At 40.4% G+C, this 8,193-nt stretch overlaps 1 long non-coding RNA gene across 1 annotated transcript; it reads right to left on the bottom strand.

Annotated features, from left to right (window-relative positions):
• Window positions 1-722: 722 nt before the first annotated feature.
• On the bottom strand, window positions 723-7,513 carry LOC118717835. The gene is made up of 3 exons (XR_004987603.2): window positions 7,345-7,513; window positions 4,255-4,415; window positions 723-1,328 (listed from the first exon to the last, which is right to left on the bottom strand). It is a non-coding gene; the product is annotated as an uncharacterized LOC118717835 (long non-coding RNA).
• Window positions 7,514-8,193: the final 680 nt, after the last annotated feature.

The following is an 8,193-nucleotide window of genomic DNA, read 5'->3' on the forward strand; positions in this document are numbered from 1 at the left end:
CATTTGTGGGCAGTGCTGCTGCTGACATTGATACTGACACTAGTTGAGAATGTGAAAAAAAATTGAGCATTGGAATTGCTTGGCTAAAAGAATAGACATATGAGTTATCTTGTCAAATCTTTCCTCCTCATAGATAGCTTGCATTCAATAGATTCTTGCATAACTTTGGTTTCCCAGCAGTGCTGAGCATTCTTTTCATGCTTTTCTTTGTGTCCCAATTCATGACTTCAGAGGGACTCATGAATAAACATGGTATTCACAGCAGTGGCACTGGGGTGACTAGGGAACATTTTGCAATATTCTACCATTCATATTACCCTTAAATTTATGAATTTATATAAATCTAGGTGTAACATTCATGCACTGAATCCTTAACTTATCAAGTGGATAGACAGTAAATGCTAAAATTAAAAATAATTCCATTTTCTTAAAAATAAGATTTAATTACATTTCAAACATTAAATTAAAATGTCAGTGTGATTTACACAACTTCAATTTTAAAAATTGATGCCATTAATTAGTTTATTTTTTGAATTTTATTGTAATACATACTTTTAAGTATTTTAGAAAAAAAGTAACTTTTGGAAGCATATATGAGAATAGTTTCACTTTTTTGTTTTATGTTCAATATGCTGTACATTTTTAGAAAAATATTTTACATTTTTATTATGATTATAATTTTTATTTCTTATACCACTACTGTCAATAGAAAACCTAATGTGTGAAAACCCTGATTATTACCTCATAAATTATTTTTGTTAAAATTAAAGAAAATAAAGCATTACTTAGCAAAACATCTCAATATATGACTGAGATATGCACGGTAACAATTAAATTCTGTCATCTTTGCTTTTCTGCCAACCTTCAGTCACATAATAAGAATAGCTTTAAACACATTTGTCAATTTTGCCATTAGGAAGGTATAATTGTCACCATATAGGGTAGACGTATTTTATGTACTAGTCTGATAGCTTGATTTACACCTAGAAAATACTTAGACATATGTTATGCAGGTCTCCATTTGCACTCTTGCCTTAGAACCCACAAATATGAAGGGGATGGCAATGTTCCCAATCCATTCAGGGTGCTAAGTAAGTAACCTTCAAGGGTGAGTGAGGTATAACTATGCACATTACATATGGCCACACAGACTTTTTGTTTTGTTTTATGTTCAAGAAGAAACATTAAATTTGGAGGCCATGAAAGTAAGGGAAAAATTCAGCCAATTAACTGGTGATTGAAATATCACACAAATGAATAGGAGAGAGGGAGGATGCTTAGGTATTCACTTTGAATGGTCAGCATCTTCTAGACTCCTCAGGCTGCCTCTGGGTGATGAAACACAAGGATTGTTTATTTTTTTAATTGAAAGTTTATATTTTTTACCACCTTCACTCATTTCTCCAACCCCTACTCCATGCCTCTGGCAATCACCATTCTCTGGATCTGAGTTTAGTTTTATTTATTTGTTTAGATTCCACATTTAAGTAAAATTGTATGGTATCTGTCTTTCTCTATCTTACTTATATCACTTAGCATAATGTCCTCAAGAGTAATCATGATTCTCTTCTATTTTATGGCTGCATAATACTCCATTGTATGGAGATCTATCTATCTACTGTAGATTTATATATGTCAAACTTTCTTTATTCATTCATTCATCGATGGACATTTGGGTAATTTCTATTTCTTTCTTCAGGTAAATACCCAGAAGTGAAATTGTTGGATCATATGATAGCTTTACTTTTAATTTTTTGAGGGAACTCCATACTATTTCCCATAGTGGCAGTATCAATTAACATTCCTATCAACAGTGCCCCAGGGTTCCCTTTTCTCCACATCCTTACCAATGCTTGCTATTTTTTGTCTTTTTGTTACAGCTACTTTCCCTGGTGTGAGGTAATATCTCATTGTGGTTTTAAATTGCATTTCTCTGATAATTAGTGATGTTGAACACCTTTTCACCTACCTATTGCCCATCTGTACATCTGTATGTCTTTGGAAAAATGTCTATGCCATTTTTTAATTAGATTGTCAGAAGTTTTGTTTGCTTGCTTGCTTTTTGGTATTGAGTTTCATGAGCTCTATATATATTTTGGATATTAACCTCTTATCAAATATTTGATTTGTAAATATTTTCTCCCATTCTGTAGGTTACTTTTTAATTTTGTTGATGGCTTCTTTTGTTGTGCAGAAACTTTTTAGTTTGATGTAGTCCCACTTGCTTATTTTGCTTATGTTGCCTTTGTTTTGGTGTCAAATAAAAAAAATCATCAATGCCAAGAAGCTAACTGCTTATGTTTTTCTTCTAAGACTTTTATGTTTTTAGGTCTTATGTACAAGCCTTGAATACACTTGGAGTTAATTTTTGTGTATGAGTAAGATAGTAGTCCAGTTTCATTCTTTTCCCTTTGCCATCCATTTTTCCTAAGGTCATTTATTGAAAAGGCTGTTTGGTTCCCATTGTATATTCTTGGTTCCTCTGACATAATTTAATCTACTATATGTATATTAATTTATTTCTGGGCTCTATATTCTGTTCCATTGATCTATATGTCTATTTTTATGCCAATACTGTACTGTTTCATTACTACAGCTTTGTAATATAGCTTGAAATCAGGTTGCATGAAACTTTTAGCTTTGTTCTTCTTTCTCAAGACTGTTATGGCTACTTGGTGTCTTTTGTAGGGCAGTCATGGTCTTGACAAAATACAATAATTTCCTCTTCTGTTTATCCAAGTGACTTGGATGTCCCTGACACATCTAGAATAAATATAACACAGCATCTGATAGAGCTCTGCACTCCTAGCACCTCAAATGAAAAGTTAGGGCAACCTCTCTCCAGTTTTTCTTCTGGTGGGAATCAGCCTCCTCTAGCTAGAATCAGCCGCTGTCAAAGCAAAGCCTTTGGTGAACTGGAGTCTCATCTCAGCAGCAGCCTCAGCAACTTGGCCACTGAACTTTTGACTACTTGAGTTTGTCACTGAATTTGAGATCTTGAAAAAGATCCTTGAATTCTTTACTCCTCCATTTCCCCATCTTTATTATGTAAATAGACCATCTGTGTTTCTTTAATGATTCACAGAAGAAGGCTTGTGCAAAAGAAACTCTCCTTATTAGATATAGTGTTGTTTGATCTAGTAAGAGACTGCCTCCAATGGTACAGTAGGACATATGGATGGGTTTCAGAAGAAAGAAAAGAATAGTTTAATGTTTAAAGGAGATGAAGAACAAGTCTTCATTGGGACTACTGAAATGATGGAGTAAACTGGCGCCCTAGCCATGAATGGCCCTAGAAGTAAATGTTTTGGGTGTGTGGGTTTTTTTGGTTTTGTTTTTTTGTTGTTGTTTTTTGGGGGGGAACCCATTTATATGCCATTACTTTTTTCCTTTATGGTACAGGAATGTGCATTCCTAACCACTCTTCCTTATGCACACTTGGTACCCATATTCTAGAGACCTTTGCTAGAAAAATGGTGTAATTAACATACTAATTCATTGGTAATTACTATGAAGTAAATTTACTTTCCCTTTTAAAGTTACCTTCTGATGGCACAATGATTTAACTCAAAGTAATGACCAATACAAATGAGGGATGACTTTGGCCATCCCCACTCATATAATGTATAAGATCACTGAAGGATCATCCATTCCTGGACTTACATTCTGGAGGGAAAGAGAGCTCCAAAGGTCTGACAGAACTGTATACTTTCAAAGCAAAAGTGTGCTCCTTACTTCAGTGAATTCTCAGAACAATCAAGGTAAGTGAGTATTATTGTTAGCATTCCTAGTTGACAGAAGAGATGGAACCTTATAGTTTTCCCAAGACATCAGTCAGTACATAGTGAAATCTTGTTGTGGACATAAGCCAGTTATACCCAAAAGACACTAACCACTGTGCATAACACTTCTTCAAAGGGAAAGTGCCCTGAGAAAGCAGACCCATATATACAAGCACCCTTTGACAACTTTTCCTTAGTAAAATTCTTAAAGACTGCAGAGCTGCTATTGAGGTCTAAGTTCTATATTACCCTTCTGTTCTGCTTTTACCACCTGGATTTATGAACTACAGGCAGAGGAGGAAAGCTAATCCCAATTGTGACTTTTTACACCCGTTGCCTCTAATAGTTCACCCTTGCTCAATGGCTCTGTCTTTGTGGGGGAACCATAACAGGAGATGGAGAGGACACGGAAGGCAGAAAAAGAGGAATTGCAGTTGAGAGCAACAAGAAAACAGCAAATGCAATTCTTCACCTCCAATGCCTTTGGACACTTCCCTCTCTTGGCAAAACAAGGCCTACAGCATAGACTTCTCTCTTCTGGGAGCTTATTCTTGATAATGGCTCCATAGTGCTCTGTGGGGCTTTTAAACTTGGCAATGTCCTGGGTAATGTCCCTCAGTCTTCTTCTCATCTCTGTGAGTGTGAGAGACAGAGATTAGTTTTCATCTTATTTGACAGGCAGGCAACTGAAGACTCAGAGTTGTTATGTGCCTTGCCTAAGATCACACAGCTAGTAACTAGAAAAAAATGAAGATTAAACCCAGATTTCCTGACTGCCAGACCAGGATTCTTTCCAATCACCCCTGCAGCTTCTTAAAAACCATATGGCTCCACATTCCACTCCTATGTATTTACCCAATAGAAAAGAAAATGTATATTACCCATACAAAGACTTGTACACAAATGTCATGACCAAAACTGGAAATGTCCCAAATATCCATCCCAAGGTGACCAAATATACAATTGTATATGCATACATTTACTTCTCAGCTATAAAAAGTGAGAACTATTGAACACACAACATGGATGAATCTCAAAATAACTATGCTGAATAAAAATAGTCAGACAAAAAGAGCCCATTTTGCATGATTCCACTTATATAAAACTCTAGAAAGTGCAAACTAATCTTTAGTGACAGAGAGCAAGCAGATCAGTGGTTGCTTGGGGATGGCAGAGGGGACCAGAGGGACAGAAACCAAGGATTACAAAGGAACAGAAAACTTCTGAGGAGTGGACATGTTCACTCACTTCACGGTGGTGATGGTCTCACAGATGTGTGCACTTACCAAAATGTATCACATTTACACTTTAAATGTGTAGTTTATTGTATTTCAGCCATAACTTAATGTTATTTTTTTAAATGATATGGCTTGATTTGGACTTAGAATGTGACAGTTCAACCATCCCTCACCCCACCTAACCCCCAAAGATGCTCTCTTTCCTTAAGCTTTGGTCTATAGCAAGGCCATTGCTGATGGGATGGTGAAGGGGATCTGACTAATTCTGATGAACAATTACTATACTCACAATATTGGTCTTTTCCTCCTCTTTATTAATACAAATTTAGGGTGAGAGTGGATTCCCTCCAGGCAGAGGATTTTCTTTTTTTTTGCTGTGGGGGGATCACTTATTAAAGCAAACAGAAGCATTTATCATTATTCTTCCTATTAAATAAGCTTAGTAAACATTTGGACTAGCCTTGCAGATTTAAGACAGATGTTTCCATTGTAGAGGGATGAAAAATGCAGAGAGAAAGGAGAGAACCAAAAATGAAGCAAGGGGGAAGGGGGACCTCTGGGATACTGGAGACAGCAGAGGCAGGACTGAAGCCTTAATGCAAAGGCCCTCCTAAATTAGCAAGCAGATTGCTGGGCTACGGGTCAGCCGCTACATCTCTGCATGGTCCTGCTGGTCAGGAACCCAACTGTCCAGGAATTCTGGGACTTTTGTGCTTGTCGACTTAAGAAGCACAAATGACCCTCTTTGCCTGAGATGCGAAGGGGGACCAACTCTTTTCCCTACAAGTCCTAGAGACCTTTCCCATCCCTCCCCATGAAAGTCAACTGAATTACAGATGGGCTGCCCCACATTCTTTACCAGCTCAGGGACAAACATGCAGTTTGAGACATGGAGGGGGAAACACTGAAATTGGGTTGTCCAGAAGTATGCATGGCCCTAGCCTGTTTGGCTCAGTTGATAAAGTGTCCACCTGTGGACTGAAGGTTCCCAGGTTGGATTCAAGGGCACATACCTCAGTTGCAGGTTCCTCCTTGGCGCAGGCCCTAGTCAGGGCACTTGCAGGAGGCAACCAATTGATGTTTCTCTCTCGTATCAATATTTCTCTGCACATAGATGTTTCTCTCTATCTTTACCTCTCTCTTCAATCTCTCTAAAAATCAATGGAAAAATATCCTTGGGTGAGGAAGGAAGAAGAAGAAGGAGGGGAAGGAAGAGGGGAAGGAGGAGGGAAATGGGGAGGGAAAAGGGGAAGAAGGAGAGAGATGGGGAAGGGAAGGGAGAGAAGGAGGAGGAGGAGGAGGCATGGCCTCAGGGTTGGAAGAAAGTTTTCTGCCCTGTATCTGACTGAAGGAATAACTGGTTTAAAACTGGTGGATTCCCTCTGAAGAGATGCCAAGACTCTGTCCTGGAACTGTCTCCACTTGAAGAGGGGGTGTAGCTCCTGAGACAATGGGAGTCTGTGGCCAGGAGCCATTTCATGGCTGCTAAGGGCTTGCCTGGAAAAGCTATCTGCCACTGAAGGCCTGATGTAGAGAAAGCTTCCTGCCTATCAGAGACACTTCAAACAGCAGGAAAGGGGCTCTGATAACACGGGCACGGTGAACCTGGGGGACCAATGTTGCCAGCATCACTGATATCAAAGTAATCTCTTAGGAGAGCCAGATTGCTTGTTAAAATGTAGACACTCACTAAATCAGCATCCCCACGGACTGAGCATGCACATTTGAACAGGCTCCCCCATCACTGCTCTCCCAGCTTAGAAGGCTGGGAGCCTGAGTCTCTCTCAGGAGCCGTTCACCACTGACCTTCCTCGGTTCACAGGGAGGGAAGGGAACCTCCCACAAAATAATCAAGACCTTTCCTGCAGTGAACATTTCTCAGGAAAAGTTTCCCCTGCCTACATATTGCATGTCCCAGGGATAAAGGGGGAGAAACCATCCCTTTCAGTTACTTGCTGACCTGTTGAAAGACATATAGGAAAGCCAGCAGGCAGGAGGCCATGGCGTGCTCTGTGTGAGTCAAGCACCGCACAGGGCCTGGTCTTCTCATCTGATGCAATCCAGCTTCATTCTCATAACAACCTGTGTGGGCTGAGGTCATTACTCCCGTTTCATGGGAGAGTCTAACACTCCTGCCGCCTGTTCATTTCTCTTGACCAAGCAAGCCTTGCTTCTCCATATAGAGACTGCTGCATCACAAAGGCTTGGGACACCAGAATATCTTTAAGGAAGGTGAATTCTTTGGGATCCAGAGAGCACAATCCTGTTCCTTCCCCCAACACCTCCTCCTCAAAAATCATCCCATCTTTCCTGATTCCAAATACCTGGCTTGGCTTCCAACAACCCTGCTGGCAATATTTTGGGCTAAACGGTTCTCCCCAGCCAAGGACATGCTGCAACCCACACACAGCCCAGACCTCTGGGGTGAAGAAGAGACCTGGGAAAGAAGAAAGTCACACCTGTAACTGAGTCATGTCAATATGGAACATGGCAGGACAAACATAGCCTGTCCAGTCATGTCTCCCAGGCTCTGAGGCTGGTGTTTCCAAAATGTGTGTCATGCTGTTTTCAACCAGGTAGGCCTAGTTGTCTTGGCTGCATGTCTCAATGTGAGCCCCACCTCTGGCCCCACAGGGCGGCCTGCTCCTTGCCAGGTAGCACATATAGTCCAATGCTTTCATTTCTCAGAAACAGTTGGGCCTGGGCCCAAGGACCTGGTGACCATAGCCCCGATGTGGCTAAAGAGAAACCTAAACTGGAGGCATGGAGATTCCTCCACTTGTCCTCTATGCGGTGTCTCCATCTCCAAAATGGGAATTAAGTGTCTTCATTTGGATTCCTCCAAAAGCAGACCCCAAGAGAAGGATTTGGGCTTAGGTACTTTATTTTGAGAGGTGACACCAGGAAATACAAACGCAGGAGGGAAGGAAATGTGACAAGAACAGGAAAACAGTCAGGAAATGAATTAGTTATTGTGGTAGGGAACCTTCTTAGAACCCAAGTGTATAATGTATACCAGAACTGTCCCACTAAAGCACATGTGTCAAACACAAGGCCCGAGGGCCAAATCCGTCCCGCCAGGCCTTGCAATGTGGCCCGCACCGCGCTGTCATCACTGCACTCTGCTGCGATTCCATCACAATGACAGCTTATGACTGTTCAGTAAACCATTC

This window comes from Pipistrellus kuhlii, unplaced genomic scaffold (genome assembly GCF_014108245.1).
Source record: "Pipistrellus kuhlii isolate mPipKuh1 unplaced genomic scaffold, mPipKuh1.p scaffold_m20_p_13, whole genome shotgun sequence".
Lineage (NCBI taxonomy): Eukaryota > Metazoa > Chordata > Mammalia > Chiroptera > Vespertilionidae > Pipistrellus > Pipistrellus kuhlii.